The 17,168-nt window shown below is 41.5% G+C and overlaps 1 non-coding gene across 1 annotated transcript; it reads right to left on the bottom strand.

Annotated features, from left to right (window-relative positions):
* Positions 1-16,308: 16,308 nt before the first annotated feature.
* On the bottom strand, positions 16,309-16,382 carry Trnas-cga (transfer RNA serine (anticodon CGA)). The gene has a single exon. It is a non-coding gene; the product is annotated as a tRNA-Ser (tRNA).
* Positions 16,383-17,168: the final 786 nt, after the last annotated feature.

Raw genomic sequence — 17,168 nt, 5'->3', positions numbered from 1 at the left:
TCAGTCCCGGAAGTTTTCGGTCGGACAATGAACGTTAATCCGGGCAACAACTTTGCTCGTATTTCGCACGATTTTAAAACATACTTGTAACATACACTGGTCTAGTAAGAGTCCCTTTTTAAGCATTTTCATGAAGAGAAGATTCAGAGTTTTACGTGGCTGTTGAACACCATACGAGATGATGATGATGATATTTAGCTTGTGGGCGCTCAACTGCGCGGTTATCAGCGCCCGTACAAATTCCTAATCTTTACACAGTCCAGTCACGCCACTTTCACGAGTGATGATGAAATGATGCGTACAACGCAAACACCCAGTCCCCGAGCTGAAAAAATACCCCAATCGGCCGGAAATCGAATCCAGGACCCCGTGATCCAGAGGCAGCAACGCTAGCCAATGGAGCACGATTTGCGGACACCATACGAGAGCAGCAGTCTTCGATCAGCTACGTTAGCGCAACCGAGTGTAATAGCAGAGTTCAAGTAATTATCGTACTGCGTTTGAACCTTGTCATTTTGTTTTCGTTATCACCCAAAAAACGTCGCTATAACGAATGGTATTTCTTCGGAAAAGACCATTCTTTTTAAATGTAGTGATGTGACGATATTACTACGCTGACGGAAAAATAAATCGCAACACAAAAAAATTATTAATGTAGAGTAGCGAAAGTTCGAAAATGCATTTTTCTAGGTAACATATTAAAGTGATTAATATAGCAAGATCACAGGTAAATGTGATCGCGAGATTGGCCATTGTAACTGTGAAATGCTGGTATATGAGTAACCGATTTAACCGTTAGAATGTTGAATGCAAACATGTTAATGGGCATACATTGTGCTGAGCGGGTGGCGGATATCAGTTTTTGGGGTGGAGTTCCATCCCTGCTATACTTGGTCGGCCAGTACAGGGACAGTTAACGCTGGCTGTGGATGACGCTGGAGTTGTTGTCCGATGACATCCCAAATGTGCGCGACTGGAGACAGATCTGGTGATCGAGCAGGCCAAGGAAAGTTGCCGACACTAGACCTCCACCCCATACTCCAGTGAGCTCTCGCGTGACACCAATGACGTAGCAAATGGGTGGTTTGGGGTCAGTGGAGTGCACGCTACAGAACGTCTGGCTCAGAGCTGTCCTTGAGGTAGCCGATTTGTAACAGTTCGTTGTGTCACCGTGGTGACAAATGATGTTCGAATTGCTGCTGAAGATGCAGTAGAGTGCGCCAGAGCCACATGCCGTACACGATGATCTTCCCTCTCGGTAGTGCATGTGACCGTCCGGAACCCGATCTTCTTGTGACCACCCTAACCACCACTGCCAGCAATCACGTATAGTGGCTACACCTCTGTTAAGCCTTTCTGCAGTATCGCAGAAGGCGTATCTAGCTTCTTGTAGCCCTATTACACGACCTCGTTCAAAGTCAGTTAGATGTTGATAATGACGTCTTTGTCGCCTTAAAGGAATTCTTGAATAATATCAATTTCTTGTATCCAATATCGGAGGTAACTAACGATCAGGGCCGTTACAGTGTGTATTTAAATCAAACCTGATTCGCATCCTCATGTGACGTCTCCTGGCAAGACATCTACAAAATCGTTATAATACATAAAAAATAAACATTTATCTGTATTATTATTTCATTACTGTATGAATGGTTGTAGATTATGTATGAAAGGAAATAACAATTTTTCATTCTTATGTTTGTGCAATATTTATGTATCCTTATTTCACAAATAACGTCTGTGGTCGGCGAATGTATCTATCGAAGCAGACAATGATAATTAAAAATAATTACAAAGATGCACCGTCAATTGCCTATAAATAGTGGAGGTTAAAACATTACTCTCTCTGTCTTCTTGTAGCCGTTAAAGTTGTAAGAGCCTGTGACGCTCGCTTGAATGCTTAGGTAGCCTTCGTTTGTCCTTTGATCAAGAAAGACGCCATTGGAGGCTGATATTTGTTAAATGTGTGTACTTTCAATTTATACTGATTTTTTGAATATAGAAATTGTTAAAATTATTACGTGTAATAATTTATTGCTAGCTTGCCCAAGATATCGTTCCACATTCCTAGCCATTTTCAGCATATTAGGAATTCTTCATGACGCAGAGCCGTGCACCTATCGCGGGAACCGCTGCCGCGGCAAATTCAAATTAAATTGAATGAAAGCAGTTTTCCCGCAATATAGCGGGCATGTAACGGTACATTAAAATTATCTCTTTGTTTCCTGGAGACTTCAGAGGGAAATTGTGGATTTTATTATGTCATTTTCAGGTTGACATGGGCAGCTGCTATTATGTTATCAGTTACGTAAATAATCCATGAGTGATAAAATTTTACTTGTGTGTGATCAAAGACTTCTGTGCAAAACCTGTTCTGGCTAATAACATAAAAATCAAATTTCATTTTTTTAGCTTCGTGCTCTCATTTTAGTCGTGGCAGTTAATAGTGTTCATATATAAAATAAAATACACTGCAGCTTTTACGTTTAGCGAACATAACATACTGTAACTTCCGTACAGGTAATAAGAGTAATTTTCAGTGCATTCAAGAGATGAAAGTAGCGAAGGCCGTTTTTTTATTCCATAATTATAATTCAATTCTTTTATCTTGGCGGCTCGCGCATGCCCGCCTAGATGCGGGAGATTGCTGCGTTGCCAGTTGCACACGACACACGCGCCAAGAGAAGCAGCGCCATAGTATAGCATAGTTCGCAAGCTTACGTTAAGGGGGGAGCGCGCAGTTCATGAAGTAAAGCCACCACGGCCGCATTAACCCTTTCGCTGCTACAAAGACGTGCTCCCTGCATTCCGCGCTGTGGGCGATTTTGTCACTGCACTGCTCGCCTGTGCAGACACAGTGTGTTCCGACTGCTTTGACACTCTTTATCATTCGATTCCACAAAAACTATTTGGCTCAAAAATTAGATTTTTACCTATCTTCTTGACTGATACCTTCCCCCCATAAATGACTTAATTTTGTTTCGATGTTCAACGCAGTTATCATGCAGCATTAAATATAGTAAACCATTGCACGAAATTTTGAAGAGTTTGCAGAGGTAAAGTCCATAGAGTATACTTTCCGGATGGTCGATTTTAGTTGCCACAATGTTGAGAATGAAATGTGGACAAGATACCTATATATTTCATTTAATTTAAGTACCACATAAGTGTCATATGTAATATTCAGAAATATTCCACCTTTCGCGACTGTAACAAAAGTTTTACTTACACTGGGCACGTTTGGCTTTATTTTAAAGCACTTCAATCAATCAAAAGGAAGTAGACAAAATACATTAAACAAAACTGTGGACTTACAAAAACATTAGGGGTTGAATATACCGTCTGTCAGTGAAGTGCTCAGAGCTATGTCAAATATAATTTTGTGTGTGGCACACACAAACAGCATTTATTTGCTAAAACACTGATGAGCCAACACAAACGTTGAATATTGTGCTACCGCAGCACAAAACTACGAAAGGTGACTTGGCAATGGAGGACACAAAATACAGTCCTCTTATGATGCTTCAAAAGAGAGAAACGCATCTGGTCTAAATAAGTCGCTTATTACAGTTGCAGAAGAGGGATATATTTCAATACCATTGGTAAAACTGCGACTGTGGAACAAAAACAAGAAATAGAACATGAATACCATTGTGTATGTGCCATACCTTTTCACCTTTCACTTTAAAATAAAGCCAAACGCGCCCTGTGTAAATAAAACTTTTATTACAGTCGCGAAAGACGGAATATTTCTCAATATTACATACGACACCTATGTGGTACTTAAATTAAATGAGATATTGTTATACAGTAAATATTATATGAAATTTAGGTATCTTGTCCACATTTCATTCTCAACATTGTGGCAACTAAAATCGACCATACGGAAAGTATACGCTATGGACTTTACCTCTGCAAACTCTTCAAAATTTCGTGCAATGGTTTACTACATTTAATGCTACACATCAAAACAAATTAAGTCATTTATGGGGGGTAGGTATCAGTCAAGAAGGCGTGTAAAAATCAAATTTTTTGGCCAAATAGTTTTTGTGAAATCGAATGATAAGTGTGTCAAAGCAGTGGGAACACCATGTGTCTGCACAGGCGAGAAGTGCAGTGATGACAAAATCGCGCACAGCGCGGAATGCGGGGAGCACGTGTCTGCAGCAGCGAAAAAGTTAATGAAGAGGCAAAGCACTAGAAATTTCATTCAAACGAATAAAAATCGTGAAGTAAGGCACTCCAATATTGTTTTTAAATAAAGAAAATATTAAGCACCACTCAAGGTTTGAACTTTTTTTTTTTTTCTTAAATAAAACCTTTATTAAAAATAACAATGTTACACATTGTAAATACATACTAAGTTATACATACATGAAGTTATTTAAACAAAGCGGTTTGATCATTTCATTGCGCTGACATTAAGGAAAGACAACAGAAGATTGTGTTACTGACTAAATCACCAGAAAGAATTAAATTAAACATAAATACTTGAGAATGGCGGAAAGGAGATATAAAGTTGACTAGCCTTCCAACTACACTTTCTGGACATTAATTGGATCTAAGTATTTGAAGTGATCAGATCTATATAATCAGTCTTTCACTGCAAAAATGAACAGGGCAATGTGCCAGCCATTGAATATTACATTTATCGGATAGAATCTTATGGTTTTAACAAATCGATAAGGAGATTTCTATAAAAACTGTCTATTTACAAATTTCTAGTATAAGCCAATAATGCACCTTTCATGTTTTGTGTTTGGCACTATTAGACACACAATATCAATGGCACATAAGTTCTGTACATTAGCTTATAAATTTCAAAAAACTACTCTCTGAAGTAGAGAAAGCACACATCATAAATATACTGTAAAATCTTAAATAGTATCCTTAGGGTAACTACAATACATCACTGTCAACACAGTCTTCTTTTTTATATTAACCAATGCCCATTCTTTCAAATACAATTTTTAGCATATTACCGAACTTTTTCTTGTGATTCGAATAGCTTCTAATTTTGTGGAACTCACACAGCATGTGTACCTTGAACTCTATGATGCTATCGGATCCTAATTTGTTAAGGACGTAGTTAACGAAATTTCCCAGCAACCAGTACACAGCGTTATTTTTTGCTTCTGGGAAATAGCGTGCTTCAGGCCTGTGTATCAATGACAGCGATATATACTCAGGGGATGTTCTTGTAATCAGAGCTATTTGCTCCCGGATCCACTTCCAACTATTCATGTGACCACTGCAAGTATATCGATGAATTACTGTGTCAACTAGATGGCATTGTTGACATAAATTTGTTTCACAGAGTCCGATTGCGTGCAGTCTTTCATTGGTGCTAACTATGTTGTTAACTGTCTTGTACCATGACGTTTTTATGTTAGACGTGAGCACATTGGAACTAATGTTTTTCCAAATCTCAGTCCACTCAATGTTTGGAAACTGTCGTTCTATTTTGTTTCTTTCTTCGCTTTTCTTTCGTTCCCGCATTATGGCTCTCGATGTTAAGTGTCGGGACTGCCTGAGTTCGACACTGACATAACTAAACTCAACATAGAAAATCCTCACGTGCTGTAAGCGACTGTTGATATTCTGCACGTCAATCGGGGGAAGCAGGCTTGGAGGTTTAATGATCTCGAAAAGTTGGCTGGTGATGCTTTCTCGCGAGTCTCTTATTAAATTAACTTGCCTTTTGATAAAAAGAGCAGAGGCTTTATCCGTTATATCAGTTAATCCTAGTCCACCATTTTTAGGATCCAAAGTGGCTACTTTAGCAGGTACTCTGAACACTTCACCTCTCCACAAAAATTTTGTGATTTTGGACATTATTCTTCTCGCTATCATTCTCGGTATTGGAAACAGTTGGGCAGTATAATAAGCCTTAGCAAGGATGCATGAGTTGATATACTGTGTTCTTTGAACTTGGTTCATATATCGAGTTAAATTCTCTACAATGGCTCCTTGCACTTTATCTGCTGCAACTTTCCAATTTAAAGCCGTCATTTTCATAGGGCACGCTGTCAGGGTGATCCCAAGTGTTTTATGTTGTCGGACTAATTTTGCCCACTCGACGTTGATATTATCAAAACCTCTGAGATTTAACATCTTACTTTTTTTTCCGTTTGCATTGGCTCCAGATGCTCTACAGTACGAATCAATCACTGTTGCTAGCGTGGTTACCTCGTCATTATTCCTTATAATGACCCCTATATCGTCAGCATAGGCTCTTATAACTGTTTTGTTTCCTGATAATGTTAAGCCTTTTAATGTAGCATGGACATGTCGGAGGAAAGGTTCTAGCGAAATTGCGAAGAGCGACATGGACAGAGGACTTCCTTGAGGAACACCTCGTTGTATTTGCATCGGCCTGGATTGTTGACAATTCACCGCTATTTTAGCATTTATTCCAGTTGCTATGTTCTTAATCAGCTGTATAACCCTATCGTTGAAACCTATTTTCTTCAATGTCCGTAGAAGATATTCATGGTTTACTACATCGAACGCCTTATAAAAATCTAAAAACAATAAAGCACACTTTATGTTTGTTACAGAAGTTATTGCAATGATATCCCTGAATTCCGCTAGATTTTGAAAAATGGTTCTGCCTTGCGCACAGTTCTGATGTTGACTAATAATTTTATCTGTAAGGCATGAAATTCTCTTGTTTATTACTCTAGCTATTAATTTATAATCAGAATTCAGCAGTGAAATTGGACGAAAATTATTTAAATCTTTGTTTCCATTATTTTTTGGCACCAGAACAATTTTACTCTCCTTAAACTCAGCCGGAATCATTTTACCCTGAATAACCTCATTTACAATGTCCGTGATTTTCGCACCTACTATTGGCCAGTAACGGATGTAAAACTCCGCTGGCAGACCATCCGGTCCTGGGGATTTTTTTGGTGGCGAGGCGCACAGAGTCTCATACACGTCTTCTTCACTGACAACCTCGAGAAAATTTTCGTTGTCATCTTCTGTCAGCTGTGGGGCTAGGATGTCAAGGAATTCTTCCAAGGAAGCATCACTACTTTGATGTACAGAATATAGCTCGCAATAATAGCGATAAATCTCGTCCATGATATCCTGCTGGGTTCTGAGAATCGTGCCGTGTTTTGTTCGAATTTCTTCAATAAAAGTCCTTCTCCCGTTTTTCGTATGCTTCACTAAATGATATAGGGAAGTAGTTTCATCTGCTGACACCGAATTTGCCTTCGATTTTATTTTCAACCCTTCCATTTGACTTCTCTTGATATTAAGTAACTTGGCTTTGACTTTTTTTATGTCTGCTATCCGAAGTGAGGAACCTGCTGAGACTTGATCATATAGATCTCTCAAAACGGAATAGTAATACTCTATAGTGCATTTCATTTCCCTTGCGCTCTGTGCACTGTATTGAATAAGAACTTTCCTCAACTTTGGCTTTGCCATTTTAACCCACCAGTCAATAGCAGTGGCATATCTACTACGGGCTCGCAGGCATATTGCCCATGTTTCTCTAATCAGATCTTCTAAATCATGATTAACTAACAAGGAAGTGTTCAAATTCCACTGATTCTTGAATCGGCGAACCGGCTGTCTTGTTAGATTTATGCAAGCTAAGACACTTGAATGGTCTGAAAAGTACGTAGGAATGGTTTCTACTTTTGTCACGGAAGTTACAAGATTTTTAGAAATATATAGTCTATCAATCCTGCTACGTGATGTTGCCGTGACATAAGTGAACTCAACAGTGGAGGGGTATTTGATTTCCCATATATCCTTTAATTCTAAACCAGTAACTAATTGTTTTAGTTCACTTGAGAAATTAAAATTAGGTAACTGATCTTTTCGATTTAAAACACAATTAAAATCACCTCCAAGTAATAACTGTCTTGGTGATTTCCTTAACAAGTATATCAAGTCATCCTTGAAGAATCGTGCCCTGTCAGCTCGATGAGAACTTCCTGAAGGGGCGTACAAGTTGATGGTAGTCACATCATAGACATTTAGTCCTATTCCCCTTCCGGATTCCAGTCGTTCCACCTCGCTTACTGTAATCCCTTCCCTTACCAAAATAGCTGTTCCAACACTTGTTTCGGGAGACACATTTATGTAACTGACAAAACCGGGAATTACCAAATCCGAAATTAGAACTTCTTGTAACAGGGCAATATCAGTCGCGGATTCGTACAAAAATTCCTTAAGGGCCGATAATTTCAAACCGGTCGTGATTTTATTTATGTTTATAGTGGTGACAGAATAAGATTGCGTCATTGTGCTGTCACTATGTAGTTGTTTTGTTGAACTAATTTAGTTTACTGTGGTTCAGGGTTCAGTTAAGCTGTAACAGTTTTCTCGGAAGGCTGAACATGGAATAACACTTCAATCAGTTTATTAGTTACTGTCCCGTTTTTTTTCTACTTCTGATGTTTTCTCTTGTACCGCAAGCAGACTGATTTCCTGGTGAACTTTCTGATTTTTCCTCCAGTGATTCGTGTACAACCGTTTCGGACTGAACATTCTTTGGGCTTGGGTCGCCCCTACTGGATTTTCCCTTCCCTTGGTTACGAGCTACATTCTCATTTGGTTGCGTCGGTATTTTACTTCGCGGCTTGTCTGGAGCAGCAGCAGACGCTTTAGCAATTTCGGTTGCCGGCGCCTGCCCTGAGGTGTTGACCGTGATTTCAGTTTGGCCACCACTTCCTCGTTGTTTATTAATTTCACTCACTTTCTGATCGAGGGAAACAAATGGAGACTGCAGTTTTGCATCCTCTCCCTGAATTTGTTTATTAACAGATAGATTCTGATCTTTGCAATCGGCTACTGCACCTGTTGTTTCTTGCAAATTAATGCTGCTTACACCCCTTTCATTTTCTGGTACCGTATGTGTATTATCTTTCTGTTCATTAGTTTCCATTCGCATTTTGCCTTCAGGTTCCTCTGCCTCCTCATCGCACTGTTTTTGCTTGCGAAGTGAGGGAGAGGGACAAGACAGCTCGTCCTCTGAACAACTATCAGTTATGTCCAGAGGTCGTTTTTTCGGTTGCATTTCAGTTTCACGAGTAGTGGCAACAGGGTTTCCTTTTGTTGTTAACGGGGGAAATTGACTGTTATCGTGAAGGGAGACATCAGCTTGTCCCGCTGCGTTAACATCGTCAACCAGTTGTTCTGGGCTATTCTTAGGTAACAGATCATTTAAGGTAAGCTTCTGACGCTGTATCAAATTACTTTTAAGCACAACAGTTCGCCGCGGACATTCCTGTCTGAAGTGGCCGGTTTCGTTACATATATGACATGTAGCTTCCTGACCTGTATAAACAATTTGTGCCTTATACCCACAAACAGTTATGTGAGACGGAATATTCGTCTTAACGTCCATCTCTACACAGCGGACCCCGTTAAAACACTGCAGTTTAAAGCGAGGCGACCATCTTTCATTTGCAATTGATTTAACGTCTCCGTAGTTTAAAAGAGCTTCCTTAATCTTATCATTTTCAATTTCAATGGGGAGATTCAAGACACGAACGGTTTTGTAATGAATGTCCGCTCTATAGATGGAAACCTTACTTTTGTAACCATTTCTATGCACAAAATCTACTTCATAGCCCCACTTTCGTAACACTTTATCAACAGTCGAAGCACTGATTAACTTGACAAAAACACAGTATTTTTCCTGATCCAGTTGCCAGGTATGAACGGTTTCAGAATTTAGACCAATTACCTGTGTAATCCAGTCATCTATTTCCAGGGATGTCGGCTGAACAGGACGGGATTCTTTGTCAAAAGCAAATACCAGAGTATTCTTCCTGAGGTTTGTAGCCATGGTTAATCCAGCGAAGCAATTTCGGTTAAACAACCGAAATTCCAAGTAGCAGCAGCAAGACCAGAAAGAGCGATCAGATCACAAGGAACAGGAACGAACACGGAGATTAACGGACGGACGGCACTCGGCGAAGCACAAGTACAGCAATGTAAACACTGAAGTGCAGCGCAACAGTTAACAGCGGCCACTCGCGAGCGCGGCTGAAACGGAACTAACTCGTAACCTTTCACTAGGCAGCCTAACACCTTAACCGTTCCGCTACATCGGCTCATCGAACAGTGTAACTCCATAAGGACGTAACACCTCACGCAACTACTTATAAACGCTGTTGGTATGACTATGAATTACTCACGCTTCGTCGAAGTACAATAGGAAATAAACAATTACCGCTGTTCTTTATTGCGAAAAAGCAGTTTGTGAGATTCAAACAAACCCCTTTCCTTGCTATCGCCTGAATTAGGAGTCTTATTGCTTGTTTGGTTTAATTAATTAATAGAATATGAAGCAATTGGTATAAAGAATGTTTTTCCAAACTTTCTATAAAAGAAAGTCTGCTGTCAAGACATTGCTTTTGTTCTATTACTGTATTTATGACTGAACGTTTCTAAAACTGAATAGACTCGTCCGTGCTCTGCACTGCAGTCGAGATCTGGCAACGTCGTTCTCTGTTCATTGGCTGACTGTGTTTTCTGACGTCAGATGCGCAGAACGAACCTAAACTCGGCCGCCAAGATATATGACGCGCACTTTAGTTACAATAATGATACCATGTTCCATGTCTAACAAGACAGATCAGTGTTGTATAAAAATAGTTTGCAAATTAAAGACCGTACGTCCACAGCAGTAAATCTTTCAGTGTTGTGCGTATCCCCACATAATAGGTCAAAGTGCATAAAGTTAAAATATTTTCAACTGCAGAAACTAATAGTGAGAATCGTATTTTATCTGTCGTGCTTGCAACAATAAGCAATATAAAGTTAATTAAAATATTATGCCATATAAAATGCATATAAAGTAAAAAGGGTGTGCGGTGGGTATTCCGCGACATTCATACTGACGCTAACAGGCCCCACTTATGCAATGTGGGTGAAATTTGAATAGACATCACCTCTCAGATATAGAGACACGCATACCAAATTTCGTTTATGTCCCACAACTCCTTGTTGCTGTTGCGATATTTTTTTCCGTCAGTCTGTTAGAAATAAAATGTGGCATTCGCAAATGCGTTTGGTGCAACTCTGCAGTAGATTTGTCAGTCTCTTACGAAGGATACCATCCGAAATTCTGTCGACCTACCAGTAGAACCAACAATTATAAGTGTAATTACTTCAGTGCGGTAATTTTTCAATGCGCGCATGAATATTTCCTTTCCGAAGAAACACGATTTGTTTCAGTGATACGGATGTCTGTTGGAATAATACTAAATTAAATGACGTGGGTTGTAAACAATACAGACAGAGCTCTAGAATGACGACGAAACCGGCTGCAGTAACGTCGCTCTCGTGTGGTATTCAACGTGTTCCAGAAAATACTTTAAAAGTGGATCGTGCTGGAGCAGCATTCGTTATACCTGAGTATATACTACTGTGATACGTCCCAAGTTCTCTTTGCTAACACTGCTGAGTAAAAAAAAAACAGGACATGCAACTGTGTGAAAAATAAAATACGCCAACGAAAAAGAACATCGACTGATAAGGAAAATGTGTACGGTTCCGACAGTCATATTTGGGAAAGTAAAATCATAACCGTAAGTTCTCATGAAGAACTAACTATCAGGCGCGTTCTTGTTAAGTCGCTACACAAAACAGTAGCTTTTCACTAACCAGTCGGCCTCTGCACAGTTGCTCTGCAATCTGGCTGCATAAGCAAATACAGGAATAGATGGTTGTGATTGAAATGCGGGTGAATTACCATACAAGTGACTATTTTCGGAACACTCCATTTATTCGGCACTACATTCTATACCTGTGTGCGTGCAGTATTCAAAGTATACACGATTATATTGCATTAAATGGGAAAAAAGTAATGGCCTAACATCATTCGACAACATTTATAATGCTCTGAGACCTGAAAAATAGCTATAATTCAATTACGAGACTAACCACTTTGCATTATTCATTATGCCTATTTAGACTGACCGATGAGGAAATGTGAACAATCCGATGGTGAGCTACGTATCCCCAGTAGACTCCAAACCCGATGTGCTTTTATTGAAAGTTTGTGTTTTTACAGCTTTGTACACGTTCGTGAGGGACAGGTTGATAATGCAAAACCCGGATATTTGATATCAATAAATAAAAGTGGCACTTAATAAAGAGATTCCCCTCACTGATGCACCAGTTCCTGTGACTGAAATATAAATTACAAAATGTAAGAGCCAAGTGCACCAAATATACTAAAGTGCAAATAGGATGAATGGAGAGGTGATTATGAACGTAGATTGTTATTGATTTCTGAACCAAATCCACTGGTTAAGATCCGTCTTGTCGCTTAGCCTGGTTTTTCAGGTCCGCTATGCCATATGTCTTCCTCAGTTTTTGTAACTTTTTAGGTTGACCATGACGATGAGGTCCCATACTCCGAGGAGCGTAGGGGACGATGCGGGAGACCCTCACCGCCGTACTAGGCAAGGTCTTAGCGGAGGTGGTTTGCCATTGCCTTCCTCCGACCGTAATGGGGATGAATGATGATAATGAAAACACATCCAGTCATCTCGAGGCAGGAAAAATCCCTGAACACGCCGGGAATCGAACCCGGGGCCCCGTGCGAGGGAAGCGAGAACGCTACCGCAAGACCACGAGCTGCGGACCTTTATAGGTTATAAGTACTTTAAATTTAATTAGGGTTTGATAATAGCAACCAAAACATATTAATATGGAACATGGTTATGAAGATTTTGAATATGTTTTTGTCAGCTGAATAACCTACCTTTACATTTTAATACCTAGTAACATCACGCATGTGTTAACATTTAACCATTTTAAGCTGACTGGACTATGCTGATATCCCCTAGCTTTTTAAGCCACCGAAGGAACATTTTACGTTGGACGACCTCAGGCCATGATACTAGATTATAACCAGACCATAGTTTAATACTATACAGGGTATTCGGCAATTCCTTACAAACTGTTAGGGCGTAGAGAAGGGACTTATGGTAATATTGCGAATTGGAACGTATGTTCTGAAATGTACCGTTTCCGTGCTACAACCATTCTGAAAACATGTTGGCAACACGACGACTTTTGCAAGTAATTCATTAGGCATGACGCAAGCACATTATTTGCCTTACAGCTCCAATCATTAATAACCGTAGAAACAAAAAGGAAACGTGGTGCAGCACGGCTCTTTCCAGTTCGGGTGTGCAACTTTTCCTTGGAGCACGGCAGGCACGCCTGCTTACGGTGAAGGGAGCCCTTTCTCGAAGCCGTTGCGTAACTGTGGCGAAAAGGGTATGCGATGGAGTCGGACGTTGTGGATAACCACATCACTACCCTGTTGCATACCTACCTAGCAAACATGTGTTCAAACGCCCGTAGTATGGAAACGGTATGTTTAAGGACATGGATGCCTATTTAAAATATTCTGTACTAACTCCTCTCTACAAAACCTATGAGTTTGTAAAGAGGAATTTCCGGACACTCTGTATTGATCGTTATATACCCATTAAAATAAGTTCCGAGAGTTCCGGAACCTGTACAGAAAATGGGAATAGAGATCAACATAAACATCATTTCTGCCCTCTTTATTGCTCATGAAATTCACACATTGCATGTTGTACCACCATACAGCGAGACCTTCGGAGGCGGTGGTACACATTGCTGTACATACTGTTACCTTTAATACCCAATAGCACGTCCTCTTGCATTGGTGCATGTCTGTGTTCGTCGTGGCACACTATCCACATGTTCATCAAGGCGCTGTTGGCCCACATTGTTCCACTCCTCAAAGGCGATTCGGCGTAGATCCCTTAGAGTGGTTGGTGGGTTATGTCGCCCATAAACAGCCCTTTTAAATCTATCCTAGCCATTTTGTAAGTAGGCTGTTTAGGTTTTTATGTTGGTAACGCCACGTAGCGCTCTGTATGAAAATCACTATCTGTGCTGTGTGCAGTCTGTGGCTGGTTTGCATTGTTGGAATATTCTCTATTGTAGTGTTGGGCAGCTGGATGTGAACAGCGCATAGCGTTGCGCAGTTGGAGGTGAGCCGCCAGCGGTGGTGGATGTGGGGAGAGAGACGGCAGAGTTTTGAGAGCGGACGATCTGGACGTGTGTCCGTCAGAAAAAGGAAATTTGTAAGACTGGATGTTATGAAGTGATATATATATTACGACTTTTGAACACTATTAAGGTAAATGCATTGTTTTTCTCCATCAAAATCTTTCATTTGCTAACTATGCCTATCAGTAGTTAGTGCCTTCAGTAGTTAGAATCTTTTATTTAGCTGGCAGTATTGGCGCACGCTGTATTGCAGTAGTTTGAGTAACGAAGATTTTTGTGAGGTAAGTGATTCATGAAAGGTGTAGGTTATCGTTAGTCAGGGCCATTCTTTTGTAGGGATTATTGAAAGTCAGATTGCGTTGCGCTAAAAAAATATTGTGTGTCAGTTTAGTGTTGATCAGAATAAGTACAGAGAGAAATGTCTGAGTACGTTGAGTTCTGCTCAGCTGTTTGAAAATCAAATACCGTAGAGGTTTTCCAGCACTGTCATTTATAAATTTTTCTAAGGGGATGTTTCAATTTTCGATAGGTTTCATGTCTGGAGAACAAGTTGGCCACTCCAGTCGTTATTCTGAAGGAAGTCATTCACAAGATGTGCACAATGAGTGCGCGAATTGTCGACCATGAAGACGAATGCCTGGCCAATATGCTGCCGATATGGTTGCACCATCGGTCGGAGGATGGCATTCACGTACCATACAGTCGTTACGGCGCCTTCCATGACCACCAGTGGCGTACGTCGGCCCCACATAATGACACCCCGAAAAGCAGGGAACCTCCGCCTTGCTGCACTCGCTGGACAGTGTGTCTAAGGCATTCAGCCTGACCGCGTTGCCTCCTAACACATCTCCGACGATTGTCTGGTTGAAGGCATATGCGACACTCATCGGTGAAGAGAACGTGATGCCAATCCTGAGCGGTCCATTCTGCGTGTTGTTGGGCCCATCTGTACCGCACTGCATGGTGTCGTGGTTGTAAAGTTAGACCTCATATGGACGTCGTGAGTGAAGTTGCGCATCATGCAGCCTATTGCACACCGTTTGAGTCATAACACGACGTCCTGTGAATGCACAAATCATTATTCGACATGGTGGCGTTGCTGTCAGGGCTCCTCTGAGCCATAATCCGTAGGTAGCGGTCATCCACTGCAGTAGTAGCCCTTGAGCGGCCTGAGCGAGGCATGTCATCCACAGTTCCAGTCTCTCTGTATCTCCTCCATGTCCGAACAACATCGCTTTGGTTCACTCCGAGACGCCTGGACACTTCCTTTGTTGAGAGCCCTTCCTGGCACAAAGTAACAATGCAGACGCGATCGAACGGCCGTGTGGGCATGGTTGAACTGCAGACAACACGAGCCATATACCTCCTTCCTGGTGGAATGACTGGAACTGATCGGCTGTCGGACCCCCTCCGTCTAATAGGCGCTGCTCATGGATGGTTGTTTACATCTTTGGGCGGGTTTAGTGACATCTCTGAACAGTCAAAGGAACTGTGTCTGTGATACAATATCCACAGTCAGCGTCTATCTTCGGGAGTTCTGGGAACTGGAGTGCTGCATAACTTCTTTTTTTTTTGTATATAAATCTCGCACCCTGTCACTTCATTGCTGCACCAAACTGCTACTGTTCAAAACTTTTATAACTTTAGATATTTTATGAGGTACTCTGTCATACATACTATTACTCGCTTCATCATGTGACGTCGTTTTAACAGCTGGTAGCATATTTTTACGTTAGACCATATGTCATCTATGATACTAGGTTATAAACTGTCCATCTTTTGAAACTTCCTGGGAGATTAAAACTGTATGCGCCGACCGAGACTCGAACTCGGGACCTTTGCCTTTCACGGGCAAGTGCTCTACCAACCTTTTTTTTTTTTTTTTTAAATCTCATTTTGTTCGTTTCCGTTCGTTGTGTCTGCTCGGGGCGGACGTCGTAAGACATCCGTTTAAGGTCGTTGATGATCGATTAACTCAGTTTTTTTTATTACAGAGGGCGCGTAACCCTCTCACCGAACACGCTGAGCTACCGTGCCGGCGCCAACTGAGCTACCGAAGCACGACTAACGTCCAGCCCTCACAGCTTTACTTCTGCCAGTATCTCGTCTCCTACCTTCCAAACTTTACAGAAGCTCTCCTGCGAACCATGCAGAACTAGCACTCCTGAAATAAAGGATATTGCGGAGACATGGCTTAGCCACAGCCTGGGGGATGAGATTTTCACTCTGCAGCGGAGTGTGCGCTGATATGAAACTTCCTGGCAGATTAAAACTGTGTGCGCCGACCGAGACTCGAACTCGGGACCTTTGCCTTTCGCGGGCAAGTGCTCTACCAACTGAGCTACCGAAGCACGACTCACGCCCAGCCCTCACAGCTTTACTTCTGCCAGTATCTCGTCTCCTACCTTCCAAACTTTACAGAAGCTTTAATCTGCCAGGAAGTTTCATATCAGCGCACACTCCGCTGCAGAGTGAAATTCTCATTCTGGAAACATCCCCCAGGCTGTGGCTAAGCCATGTCTCCGCAATATCCTTTCTTTCAGGAGTGCTAGTTCTGTATGGTTCGCAGGAGAGCTTGTGTAAAGTTTGGAAGGTAGGAGACGAGATACTGGCAGAAGTAAAGCTGTGAGGGCTGGGCGTGAGTCGTGCTTCGGTAGCTTAGTTGGTAAAGCACTTGCCCGCGAAAGGCAAAGGTCCTGAGTTCGAGTCTCGGTCGGCGCACACAGTTTTAATCTGCCAGGAAGTTTCATATCAGCGCACACTCCGCTGCAGAGTGAAAATCTCATTCTGGAAACATCCCCCAGGCTGTGGCTAAGCCATGTCTCCGCAATATCCTTTCTTTCAGGAGTGCTAGTTCTGCATGGTTCGCAGGAGAGCTTGTGTAAAGTTTGGAAGGTAGGAGACGAGATACTGGCAGAAGTAAAGCTGTGAGGGCTGGGCGTGAGTCGTGCTTCGGTAGCCCAGTTGGTAGAGCACTTGCCCGCGAAAGGCAAATTCCCGAGTTCGAGTCTCGTTCGGCGCACACAATTTTAATCTGCCAGGAAGTTTCATATCAGCGCACACTCCGCTGCAGAGTAAAAATCTCATTCTGTCCATCTTTTGATTACATTTTGTGTAATTGTGTAAATTTTTTACAC

This window comes from Schistocerca nitens, chromosome 9 (genome assembly GCF_023898315.1).
Source record: "Schistocerca nitens isolate TAMUIC-IGC-003100 chromosome 9, iqSchNite1.1, whole genome shotgun sequence".
Taxonomy (NCBI): Eukaryota; Metazoa; Arthropoda; class Insecta; order Orthoptera; family Acrididae; genus Schistocerca; species Schistocerca nitens.
Note: the sequence above shows the minus strand (reverse complement) of the source record. Positions and strands in the feature narration are given on the sequence as shown.